The following is a 13710-nucleotide window of genomic DNA, read 5'->3' as shown; positions in this document are numbered from 1 at the left end:
ATTTAATTAAAAAATATATATATTTTAAAAAGGCATGTCCGATATTTTTTTGCCGATTCCGATACTTTGAAAATGACGTGATCGGACCCGATCGTTCGGCATGATCGGGACATCTCTAGTAATTAATTATATTTATTATTTCAAATGTCTGTCATTTTTAGCTTAGAATCATTAATTGATGTCTAATATTTTGTTTCATTAAAAGAAACGACTTAAAAAATTATTCACTCACATATATTTTAAACTTTTAAACAAATTACGTCACAATGAAAAAAATGGTGTCTGTAAAAAAAAGTCATGGATATCTACCTCAACTATTGCTTAATTGTATGTTTTTTTGTTACTGTCGCACTTTCTCCGATATGTTAGATGATAAATAATCGAGCCAAACGAATAAAAAAATGGGGAAAAAAAAAAACATTTAAAAAATGTTTATATGAAAAAGAAAATCTCGACCAAGTCTGCGATTTCTGCATCGCGACCCTTGTTATATTACCGTGTTTCACCCATAAAATCCCCCAAAAAATCCAGCTGTGGCCATTCACAGCTGTGTCTTGACACTCAGTGATGCATGCTACATGGAGTTTTTGGATCGAAACAATGTAAGTACGCGAAAATATCTTGTTAAAGTCATGGGGTCTTTAATTCTGCTCTCGTGTGCTCTCACCTCCAAATAGGGTTTTGCTGTTTAAACATTTTTTTAAATGCCGTCCAGTTCCAAATTTTTCTGGCCCCAGAAAATCGACATTTTAAGCTTTCCAATGATGTATCACACATGCATATCGGACAATTTTGAAAGTTGGCCAAATTGGGAGTCTCAGAACTGAACTTCAAGTCACCTGAGTGTTTTCCGCATTGTCCAATTTGTTTTTACATATAAAATTACATTACTTTAAAATATTTATTTCGTGGGTTTTGCCAACAGTAACAGTGACATAGGGAAACCACTATGACGCAAACAGAAAATATGCCAAAGAATAGACTGTGACATTTGGTTACCGGGGAAGCGGATCCTTCATCGACCGCGTCTTGCAAGCTCCTCCACCAAAGGAGGCTGAGAAAGTTGCAAACCCCGAACTGGGCCACAGCTGGTGTGTGTTTGTTCTACACTGAAACTTCATGGCGCTTCTGCAAGTTTCAGGACTTCTGAAACTCAGGAAATGAAAAACAAGTGTCAGCAAGTTGATATTCTGGTTAGAGAAAAATGTAAATGAGCACAGCGTTTAGTTTATTAACACAGCGAATGACAACATCATGAAAAGAGGATTTTATGAAAGAGCTCGTAAAAATTATAATCGTCAACAAATAGAGAATTTTTTTTTAATTTCAATTTTATAATCAAATTTTAACAATCCAGGTTAAGTATAGCACTTACCCGAAAATGCTCAAGAATGCTATTAAACCAATTTGAAGAGACACATGAATTTGTTTTAAGGAAAAATTGTCCCAATTTTTTTTTTTTTTTTCAATTGATAGTACCCAATGATAGTCGGGGAAACGCCCCATCACTGATGGAACACCTCAAAAAATTAAACAGAAATACAAGGATTGGAGCTTTAATGTATTTAAAACACATAGTACTGTGATTCATTTTCAAAAATGAACACATTTTAATCAAAGTTTGCATTCAAAAGCAAAACTGTTCTGAAAAAAATCTATCCTAATTCCAATATAGCACTTTAGGTTTAGGTCTGTTCAATTTTAGTCTGGAAGATTCTTCTAATTCCTTTCCTCCTGCTTTGTAATGAAATGCGGTTCAATTCAGTTTTCCTAAATCAACAACATTCAAATGAGTGTCTGTGATTGTTAAGTAATAGACAGAAAGCTTTTCTTACTTAGTATATGGTTAGGGTGTACATTCTTCCAAATGACAACTTGAATGTATATGTACCGTATTTTTCGGACTATAAGTCACACCTGAGTATAAGTCGCAATAGACATAAAATGCCCAATGAAGAGGAAAAAAACATATATAAGTCGCACCTGAGTATAAGTCGCATTTTTAGGGGAAATTTACTTGATAAAATCCAGCACATAGAACAGATATTTCTTGAAAGGCAATTTAAAATAAAAATACAATATAGAACGACATGCTGAAGAAGTGTACAGTATGATAATGTTACATGATGCATGAACAACAAAATGCGAACGTGACCGGTATGTTAACGTAACATAGGTATTAAGAGTTATTCAGATAACTATAGAATAAAGAACACGCTAACAAGTTTACCAAACCATCAGTGTCACTCCAAAACACCAAAATAACAAGTGAAATGATGTAATAATGTGTTAATAATTTCACACATAAGTCGCTCCTGAGTGTATGTCGCACCCACAGCCAAACTATGAAAAAAACTGCGACTTAAAGTCCGAAAAATACGGTATAGAGTCATGTGAAAAAATAGGACCCCCAATGGAAGCCTGTTTTCTAACATATTTGGTCATGTGGATTTTTAATACCAATTCTAACAATCTGTGACTTCCGGCAACACTCTCGAGTTGAGAAAGAGGGTGCTGTGACATTTACGGAGGAAGGAGTCCTCTTCACTATACAGCCGTACTGTTGTAAGAGAAGAACTAAGGATTCAGCTGATTTTGCGGATTAATACTTGTATTTTTCGCATCGTGCCAGCCAAACGGCTGCAGAAAAATCTTGCTGTAAGAGGGAGAGGCGTGTTCGCCTTTTTTGGGTTTCAAAGGGTTCCTATTCACCGGTGGATATTGGCCAAAACAAGCCCTACTACTGTGGGACCATCGGACTTACCAGGAAGTGAATGAACATCGTGTTTTGTATTACGTCAAATTCTGGGATCATTTTAAAATGTAGGTGGCTTGCATTTTGTGACATGCTCCTTGTGCTTTTTTCCCCTCTTGATTCAAGTGCCCGGTGTTCTGTCAAATTTTCCGACCGATCAGAAATTGCAACTTTGCGTTAAAAATAGCCGTGATTACAAAGTCAACAGTACAAACTCATTCATTCATTCATTTTCCATGCCGCTTTTTCCTCACGAGGGTCGCGGAAGTGCTGGAGCCTATCCCAGCTAACTACGGGCAGAGGGCAGGGTACACCCTGAACTGGTTGCCAACCCGTCGCAGGGCACAATGAGACAAACAACCATTCACGCACACACTCATACCTATGGAAAATTTAGAGTGTTCAATCAGCCTACCATGCATGTTTTTGGGATGTGGGAGGAAACCGGAGTTCCCGGAGGAAACCCACTCAGGCACGGGGAGAACATGCAAACTGCACACAGGAAGGCCGGAGCCCGGGATTGAACCCTTGATCTCAGAACTGTGAGGCAGATGTGCTAACCAGTCAGTCACCTGGATCATGCATTGGCATGTCATTGTCATTGATTGGCAGCGGCATTGTCCAGCTGCTTCCCCGGCGAGCTCCGCTGTCCATTGTAGCTAGGAACTAGCTGTAAATTACTCTCCGCCGGGCGGTTTGCCAATCGGCAATGACAATCGACAACCCAGTCGTCATGTGAAATTATCCGGGCTAGTTGTGTGTGGTTTTCTGCTTCAAAGACTTTGAAACATCACTCGGTTTAGGTTAGCATGTCAGCTAGCTGTCACGCCTCTTGGTTTGTTTACATTCTCCGAAGCCGGGGAAGGGAAATGACATAAGCCCGATTTGGGTGGCATAAAATATCGTTCAGGAGGTGCGAAAGTAAAGGTGAAGTCGACAGTTTTGACCATTACGGAGTAATTTTGCCATGTCGTCTTGAATAAATGCATTTTTATTATTTCATATTCCATTTAGCACAAGACTGTTATTTGTCATGACCATGCATTTATTTAGCTATTGGGGGAAATTACTTGGATAAAAAGAATATCCTGTAAAAATATTGGAGTAGAGAGACTGAAACAATGACATTTTGCGGCTCTCTTTGTCGTGTTTTCCTCGTTGCGAATTATTCCCCCTCAATGGGCTGCATACTTAATCAGATGAAATCGTGACTCCGCTGACGTCATCCATCTGTTGGGGACGCTAGAGCCCTATAATGGTAGGCGTGGCTAACCAGCAGATTAAAAGACTAATTGTTGTATATAGTCGAATTGTCTCAAAATATGATTCTAATTCACATAATAATTCTATTTAAGACTTTTTTTCTCGTATCGTACGCACTTTAAATAAATGCAATTTCTGTTGACGAATAAATAAGGACAACCCCACATTCAATCCCAAATGGCTAAAATCACACACAAGTGTATCTCATCAGGTGCACATGATTAAAACATCATTACCCAGTGTTTTGAAGGAGGCTTGCTTTATTTAAACCTCACATTTAGTTTGCAGTGCCCCTGACTGTTGAAGTGAGAGAAAACACCATGGTGAGATCAAAGGAACTGTCTGAGGTCTTCAGAAAGAAGATTGCAGACACTTATGAGTCTGGTAAGGGATTTCAAAGGATCTCAAAACGATATAAAATCAGCTGTCCAGAAAATAGTCTACAAGTGGAGGACATTCAAAACAACTGCCAACATGCCCAGGTTTGGCCGTCCAAGCAAATTCACCCCGAGAGCAGACCACAAGATGCTAAAAGAAGTCTCCGAAAACTCGAAAATGTCATCACGGGACCTACAGCAGGCTCTTGCTACTGTTGATGTGAAAGCGCATGCCTCTACAATCAGAAAGAAACTTCACAAGTTTAACCTTCATGGGAGGTGTGCAAGGAGGAAACCTTTGCTCTCCAAGAAGAACATGAAGGCCAGACTCAAGTTTGCCAGAGTGAATGTAGACAAAGACCAGGACTTCTGGAATAATGTTCTTTGGACAGATTAATCTAAAATTAAATTATTTGGACACAAGAACAGATAACATGAGGCATTCCAGGAAAAAAAAACTCATATCAACTTTAAAGCACGGAGGTGGAAGTATCATAGTTTGGGGACGCCTTGTTGCAGCAGGACCTGTCCAGCTCACCATCATAGAATCCACCATGAATTCTATCGTGTATCAGAGGGTGCTTGAGGAACATGTGAGATCATCTGTGGAGTTTTGCCCCATTTAGTAAGCAGTATAAGTGCTGGCTTTTTACACTTTTATTTACAGAACACTCGCATGTCTTGAATTCACCAACTATGTAAATTCACGGTTGCCACTTGAAAGGTGTCCTTACAAGTATTTTTGCCTGTCAACACACAAAACAGTGAGCCTGACTTGATCTACCTACTACAGGGAAGATAATATCTAATATTCATTTAATACAAAACATAGCCGCATCAGAGGGTTCAAAGAGCCTCATGTGGCTCATGAGCCACAGATTGCTGAGCCCTGGCTTAGTAGTAGCAGCCTTTGCTCTACAGCAGTGACGTTGTGGTTGCATTTTCAAACACACCCTGGACAAAACTCCACCAGCTGCCAATGCTGCCGTTTCCAGGGTTTGGGGACTTGAGCACCAGTGCGACCAGTGAAAATATGTAATATTCATAATTGCCCAAAAAATACAAAATAAGTTCTAAAACTAGAAATGTGCAAAATGAACATTTCACAAGTAGAAAATTCCGAAATTCCTATCATATATATATTTTTTAATTCATTCATCTTCTGAATTGCTTATCCTCACGAGTGTCGCAGGTTTTTCTGTAGCCTATCCCAGCTAACAACAGGCAGGAGGCAGGGTTTACCCTGAACTTGTTGCCAACCATTCATGCACACCAAGGGCGTAGGTTTGGTCTCAACATTGGTACGGACGATATAACAGCATAACCTGCATTTACACTTTTTGCTGGGGTCGGGACATTAAAAAGACCAGACAGATTGGGGGTCAGGCCTACATTTCTCACGAATATGAGACTAATCAATTGATAGGCTAAATGATTGAAGGGAAAAGGTACTGTTCTCGCACACACCATATAATTGATTGCATTAGTATAACACATTCATTTAACTATAGTTTAGGCAGACTCCACTCAGTGGCCTTGAACACAGTAGAGTGAATCACCTTATCGGCGCTCATGAGGGGGAAAAGGAAAAATGGTACCGTTTCTCGTAGGCACCGTCTAACTGTTTGCATTACTCGAACGCACGTAATATAATCAATCAGGAAATAGTATCATCTCTCATATTCACTGTAGGACTGCACTACTCTAACACACCTAATGTAAAATAAATAGCACACCATAGTTTAAAGAAACAGAATAGATACACAACGCCATCTTATCACAGAAGCCCAAAACGTGTGGGCCACGAGCAAGATTGACGCACCAACTCTGGCAATCAGTCCTCCCGACAAACGAACACGGACAAAGACCAGCGCACCTGGTGCTGCGTCACCAGTAGGTAGATGGCGAGATAGTGTAAAGCACTTTGAGCGCCTTGAAAGGTGGAAAAGCGCTATATAAGTATAACACCATTTACCATTTGTCCTAAAACAAGTAGTGCCAGCCCGGATAACAAAGTTGATAGCAGGCGCTTGTGACGTCAAGACCAGCATCGGTCGCTGTGGCAACCACATCCCATCCATGCACGAACCTAAACAGCCCGAAACAGGCCAGAGAGGGATGATCCCAAAGCAACGCCTGGACACACCTTCGGCCGGCCCACGGACTTAAAAAACACTGGACACTGATATAAGACAGATTTTGCTGCTCGGAAACATGTAGCCTTGTTTTGGATCCAGAATTGTCCCTCCGTCGTCTGTTTTTGCCTTGTTTTTGACCATTGTCGACGAATAAATTGTCAACCTGCTTTCGGCGAGTCTTTTTCAAACTTTTGGAACATGGAGTCAGTACAAAGGGTTAATATCAGAGATAAACACGCCAAGTTCTGCCTTCCCGGTTGGCGCGCGCGGAGGCAGCATCGGCAGAGCGGCCCTTTGTTCAGCTGTCGCTGTTTCAGTGCGGCTTGTCTGGGGAGGCGAATTTCAACATGATCAATGGAAAATAAATCTCTATTGACTAATACTAAATTTCATGTGTATTGGATTAGGTGATACACAGTTCAATTCAAATCTTTGTTTTCAAAAACTACAAAAACATTTTTGAAAACTGAGAGAGGTGAGGAGCATAATAACAAAATGCTGCCTCACCCTGCTTGGTTCTTGTTCTTGGAATATGCAGAAGACCCGTTCCAGACGACCTTAGGGGTCTAGATGTCTCATAGGAATCTAACAAGTCAAGCATGTATTTTGGTCCAAGGCCATTAAGTGTTTTGTAGACAAGCAGTAGTATTTTATAGTCTATCCTTTTACTCACTGGAAGCCAGTGTAGTGATTTCAAAACCGGTGTAATGTGGTCCAGCTTCCTTGTATTTGTGAGGACTCTGGCTGCAGCATTCTGTACTAGCTGCAGCTTCCTGACTGATTTTTTATCAAGACCTGTAAATATACCGTTGCAATAGTTCAATCTGCTGAAAATGAATGCATGCATAAGTTTTTCCATGTCTTGTTGAGTCAGAAGCCCCCTAATTCTGGTTATATTTTTTAGGTGGTATCAAGCGGATTTAGTGACGGACTTTAGATGGCTATCAAATTTTAGGTCTCAATAATTACGCCAAGGTTTCTGACTTAATTTGTAGCTGTAAGTGACATTGTGCTAAGTTGCCTGCTTATCTTTGACCTTTCCTTTTTTTGGCCCAAAAATGATCACCTCTGTCTTCTCCACATTTAACTGGAGAAAATTCTGGCACATCCATTCATTGATTTGATGAATGCATTTACTCAGGGAGACTAAGGGACTATAATCATGTGGGGACACAGAAATGTACAGTTGTGTGTCATCTGCATAGCCGTGATAGGAGATGTCATACTGTTCCATTATCTGAGCTAACGGAAGCATATAGATGTTAAATAAGAGTGGTCCAAGAATTGACCCTTGAGGGACTCCACACATGAATTTGGTCCGTTCTGATTGATACTTTCCGACTGACACAAAGAAATCCCTATCATGTAAATAAGATGTGAACCACTGAAGAATAGTGTCAGTAAGCCCTACCCACTGTTCCAATCTGCTGAGTAGTATGTTGTGATCAACCGTGTCGAATGCGGCGCTGAGATCCAATAGTAACAGAACAGATGATTTGCCTGCATCGGTATTACGACGAATATCATTTAGGACTTTGATAAGCACGGTCTCGGTGCTGTGTTGTGGCCGAAATCCAGACTGAAATGAGTTAAAAAGATTGTTTTGCATCATAAAAGTCTGGATCTGTTCGAACACAACCCTTTCGATAATTTTCCCCAGGAATGTCAGATTTGATATTGGCCTGTAATTGCTCATGGTTGAGGCATCCAGATTAAGTTTTTTTTAGGAGAGGTTTTATTACTGCAGTTTTTAAAGTCTGTGGAAACTCTCCTGTTTGGAGAGAAGTATTTATAATCGGAAGTATGTCTGGGGCTATGCAATGAAAAAAAGTTTTGAAAAAGTTTGAACGAAGGATGTCAAGGCAGCATGTTGTGGGCTTTAATTTTGACACAATTTCTGTTAAAGTGGCATAGTCCAAGAGGCTAAACCAGGGGTCCCCAAACTACGGCCCGCGGGCCGGATACGGCCCGCAGCCACATTTGGTCCGGCCCCCTGAACAAAAAAAAAAAAAAAATTGTAAAAAAAAAAAAAAAAAAAAAAAAAAATTTTTTTTTTTTTTTCAATAGAGTTATTTATGTCCTGGCTTTTTTCTGTGAAGAACTGAGCAATGGTTATTTGGTTATTATCTATTTAATTAATACAGTATTATTATATTATATTATATTATATTACATGATATTATATTATATTATATTATATTCAGGGGTGCACATAAGTGGTCCGCACATGCGTACTGGACGTAGACAAACGCGCTGGCCCTCAACGGCTTCCATACGCTTTTGCGTACCGATGGCTGACCACTCTATTTGCGGCGGACACGAGAAAATAACTTCTCAAAATGTCGATGAGGCAGGCCACACTGAGTAATTACTTCCGTGTTCCCCCACCCCCGTCAAAAGACAGACAGACGACAGAGACGTCACCGGAGCTACCGAAAAAAAGGACTTTTGCTGAAAAGTGGCTACAGGAGGTACCATGGCTAGAAGCGAATGATGCTCGCACGGAAATGCGGTACAAAATGTGCCGTGAGAATCCCAATGTCGCCGATTAGAGCAACGCATTTTATGGAGGGTCAAAGAATTTCAGCCATCCAAACTTTGAAAAGCACGAAAAAAACAGAGCGCATGTGGCAATTAAGCAAACTATCGATGTCAAACAGGACCCCACTCGCCCTATGGACATGTGGCGGAATAGGGCGGAATAAAGGTAATGAACAGCGACATGCACTGACAAACGTGTTTTTGCTCGCATTTTACAAAGCTAAACATGCACGTTCAATGAGGTCTTATGAGGAGGACATCCCACTTTTAAAAAGGCTTGGAGTTAATGTGGGAGCCGCATAATGCCCTTTATTTTGAATTGGTGCTTTTATGTTTATTTCTTTACATTTCACTTCAAAGTAATGGCAATTTTGTTGTGCCAGTTGATGTTAATCAAGCATTAACTGTTAATATAATTAATCAAAGTTAATTGGCTCTAGGCGGCACGGTGGCTGAGTGGTTAGCACGTCTGCCTCACAGTTCTGAGATCAAGGGTTCAATCCCGGGCTTCGGCCTTCCTGTGTGGAGTTTGCATGTTCTCCCCGTGCCTGCGTGGGTTTCCTCCGGGAACTCCGGTTTCCTCCCACATCCCAAAAACATGCATGGTAGGCTGATTGAACACTCTAAATTGTCCATAGGTGTGAGTGTGTGCGTGAATGGTTGTGTGTCTCCTTGTGCCCTGCGATTGGCTGGCAACCAATTCAGGGTGTCCCCTGCCTACTGCCCGAAGTTAGCTGGGATAGGCTCCAGCACCTTCGCGACCCTCGTGAGGAATAAGCGGCATGGAAAATTGATGAATGAATAATTGGCTCTAAGTAAAGCTTGTCATAAATTTATCGCATCAGGTGGGTCGGCTCTCAAGCTCAATGAGGACCAAGTCACATCTCCAGGTCCTCCTCTGAGAACCTGGGCAAAAAAATTATGTGCACCCCTGATTATATTATATTATATTATATTATATTAAGGGCTGTCAAAGTTATCGCGTTAACGGGCGGTAATTAATTTTTTTCATTAATCACGTTAAAATATTTGACGCAATTAACGCATATGCCCCGCTCAAACAGATTAAAATGACAGCAGTGTCATGTCCACTTGTTACTTGTGTTTTTTGTCTCCCTCTGCTGGCGCTTGGGTGCGACTGATTTTATGCACCATGAGCATTGTGTAATTCTTGACATCAACAATGGTGAGCTACTAGTTAATTTTTTTGATTGAAAATTTTACCAATTTTATTAAAACGAAAACATTAAGAGGGGTTTTAACATAAAATTTCTATAATTTGTACTAAAATCTATCTTTTAAGAACTACAAGTCTTTCTATCCAGGGATTGCTTGACAGAATATTAATGTTAATGCCATCTTGTTGATTTATTGTTATAATAAACAAATACAGTACTTATGTACAGTATGTTGAATGTATATATCCGTCTTGTGTCTTATCTTTCCATTCCAACAATAATTTACAGAAAAATAAGGCATATTTTAGAGATGTTTGAATTGCGATTAAATCGATTAATTTTTAAGCTGTGATTAACTCGCTTAAAAATTTTAATCGTTTGACAGCCCTAATTATATTATATTATATTATATTATACTATATTATATTATATCATTTTTATTTTATTTACTTTGGTTCCGTGAAGAATCCAGAAAGGGTTATTTGATTGTGGCTTTCTGAAAAACAATACATTTTTACATTTAGGCACTCCTGCAATCGTCACACTTTTTCTGTTACAAACTGACCCCGGCCCCTCATCAGAGAAGAGAAGGGTTATGTGGCCCTCACAGGAAAAAGTTTGGGGACCCCTGGGCTAAACTGTCTAAGAATGTATCCAAAATATTTAAAAGCTCTCTAGCACATCCTTCTTCAGGATTATCAACATGAATGTTAAAGTCACCCACTAAAACAACACAATCAAAGTCCATGCAGACAGAAGACAGTATTTTGGTAAACTCATCAAAAAACATTGTGTTATACTTTGGTTGTCTGTAAATTGTTACCATGGCAGCTCTGCAAGGGCTTTTTAGCTGAATGACAATATATTCAAATGAATCAAACTGACCACCTGAAATATTCGTGCATTGAAAACTGTCCCTGATCAGACTGGCAACCCCACCTCCTTTCTTATGGGTTCTTGGCGCACTAAAGAAATTGAAGTTTGTGGGAGTTGCCTCAATCAGAACTGTAGAGCTATTATCTTGATCTAACCAAGTTTCTGTTAGGAGCATCATGTCAAGGTTATGTTTGCTGATAAAATCATTAAGTCAGATTTGCCAGCTAAAGATCTGATATTTAGCAGAGCCAATTGCAGATTCCAGACTGGATTCACTGGTGAGTTTTGGGAATGACATACTATGCTTAACAGGTTGGCAGAGTTGATTGAACGTTTTTTATTTCGCGCCAATCTAGCCCTTTTTTTGTTGTTTATCACCACTGGGATTGTTGAGCATACAGACTGTACTCCATAGGGCCCCGGCTTTTGCTGGGACAGAACAGTCTTTGTAATGTTGTCACAGCCTGGACCTGGTGCGTATCATATTGGTGTCACCAACATGGCTTCCTCGATAGAAGGATAATACCGTGTAGTTCCAGAGTTGTAGTGCTTTGGCTTTGCCCTGAGAGAATTCCAGGGGAGGCTGGTTGGTTTGTTGCCATCTTCCCCTGGCACCTGTCAGGTGAGACAGGTACAGGGTGGAAGCGAAGACATGAACTTGAGGAGATTAAGAGACTGCCCCAGAAACTCCAGTTTACAGACACCGTGCAACCGCTTTTGTTTCAACCCAGCCATAAAAAAAAATTATATTATTCGAAATGTCTATAATTTTTAGCTTTGAATCATTAATTGATGTTTAATATTCAGTTTTAAAAAATGAATGAATAAACGACTTAATAAAATTATTCACTTGCGTGTATTAAACTTTTGAACAAATTACGTCACAATGAAAAAAGTGTTTGTAAATAGGTCACGGATATCTACCTCATAACTATCACTTAATTTTTGTTACTGCCGCATTTTCCCCGATATTTTAGATGATAATCGATCCAAACATAGAAAAATTGGGGGGGGGGGGGGGGGGGGGGATCATTCAATAACATCAAAAAGGGTAAATATTTGAAAAAGAAAATCTCGACCACTCCTTGATGTCTGCTATTTCTGCATTGCGACCCTTGTTATATTACCATGTTTCACCCATAGAATCCCCGAAAAAAAAAAAGTTTTTTGATCGAAACAAGTGAAGTACGCGATAATATCTCATTAAAAGCATGGTTTCCTTATTTGTGCTCTCACCTCGAGTTAGGGTTTAGGGCAGGGGTGTCCAAACTTTTTGCAAAGGGGGCCAGATTTGGTGTGGTAAAAATGTGGGGTGGCACGTCCTTGGCTGACGCCCTTTACGTAAAACAGTATATTTAAGCAAATTATAGCAAGCCATTCTGTGTGTCACATTTGTTTTATTATTTTTTTTAATTAATAATTTCAACAATCTCGAAACTAGCCTTTGTGGCGTTCTCTTTTGACTCTCAGGCTCTTGCGAAATACTGCTGCTGTGAAATTAAACTAGCTTCAAGTTTGCCTCAATTTCTCGCTGCCTATCTTCCCCATCATCTTGTTGTACATGTCAGAGTGTCTTGTTTGGTATCATCGCCTCACATTGAACTTTTTAAAAACAGCTACGGTCTCTTTGCAAATGAGGCAGACCGAGTTGCGTATTTTAGTGAAGAAATAGTCCAATTTCCACCTATCCTTGAAGCGTCGGCCGTCGTAGTCAACTTTTTTTTTCTTGTCGCCATTTTAGAAAATTGGAAGGTTGACATTGGGTAATGTTTAGAGTGCTGCTGCCTTTTAGCGGGTAAATGAGGAGCAGCATTTAGTGTGTAAGTCTGTGCGGGCCAGACGTAATTGATTTTATGACAGAGGCTGGGGGCCGGATGAAATTTGACTGCGGGCCGCAGTTGGGCCCAGGGCCGGACTTTGGACATATCTGGTTTAGGGTTTTTAAAAAAAAAAAAAAAAATTTTAATGCCCTCCTTTTCAAAATTTTTCCTTCCCCAGACAATTGAGATTTTAAGCTTTCCAATGATGTATCACACCTGCATACAGGACAATTTTGAAATTTGGCCAAATGGGGGGTCTCAGAGCAAAACTTCAAGTTCTCCGCCATATATACCTGAATGCATTACATAATGCAAATAACGTTACTTAAAAGTTGGTGGGGACAATTTGAGCATCATGAAAAGTTGGTAGTTATGTCCCTACCATCCCCATGCAAACCTACACCTTTGATGCACACAACCACACTTACAATTTGGCGTGTTCAATCAGCCTACCATGCATGTTTTAGGGATGTGGCAGAAGTGTACCCAGAGAGAACATGCAAACTCCACACAGAAAGGCCGGAGCAGGTATTAAACTAAAAATCTAAAAACTGTCTAGCGGACGTGCCAACTGTTGTCACTGTGCCTGTACTTTTACTGTTAATGATTACCAGTATAATTTGGCACTTCTGAAGAGTTGGCAATGACAAAACGAATGACACTGGCAATGTACAGTACTTGATTGGTTATAAGAGATTCAAACAACCTAAAGATTTTGTCAATTACAGGGCCGGCATTAGTTTTACAATGTCTGTGAACATC

This window comes from Corythoichthys intestinalis, chromosome 12 (genome assembly GCF_030265065.1).
Source record: "Corythoichthys intestinalis isolate RoL2023-P3 chromosome 12, ASM3026506v1, whole genome shotgun sequence".
Classification (NCBI taxonomy): Eukaryota; Metazoa; Chordata; class Actinopteri; order Syngnathiformes; family Syngnathidae; genus Corythoichthys; species Corythoichthys intestinalis.
This window is presented reverse-complemented; position numbering follows the sequence as displayed.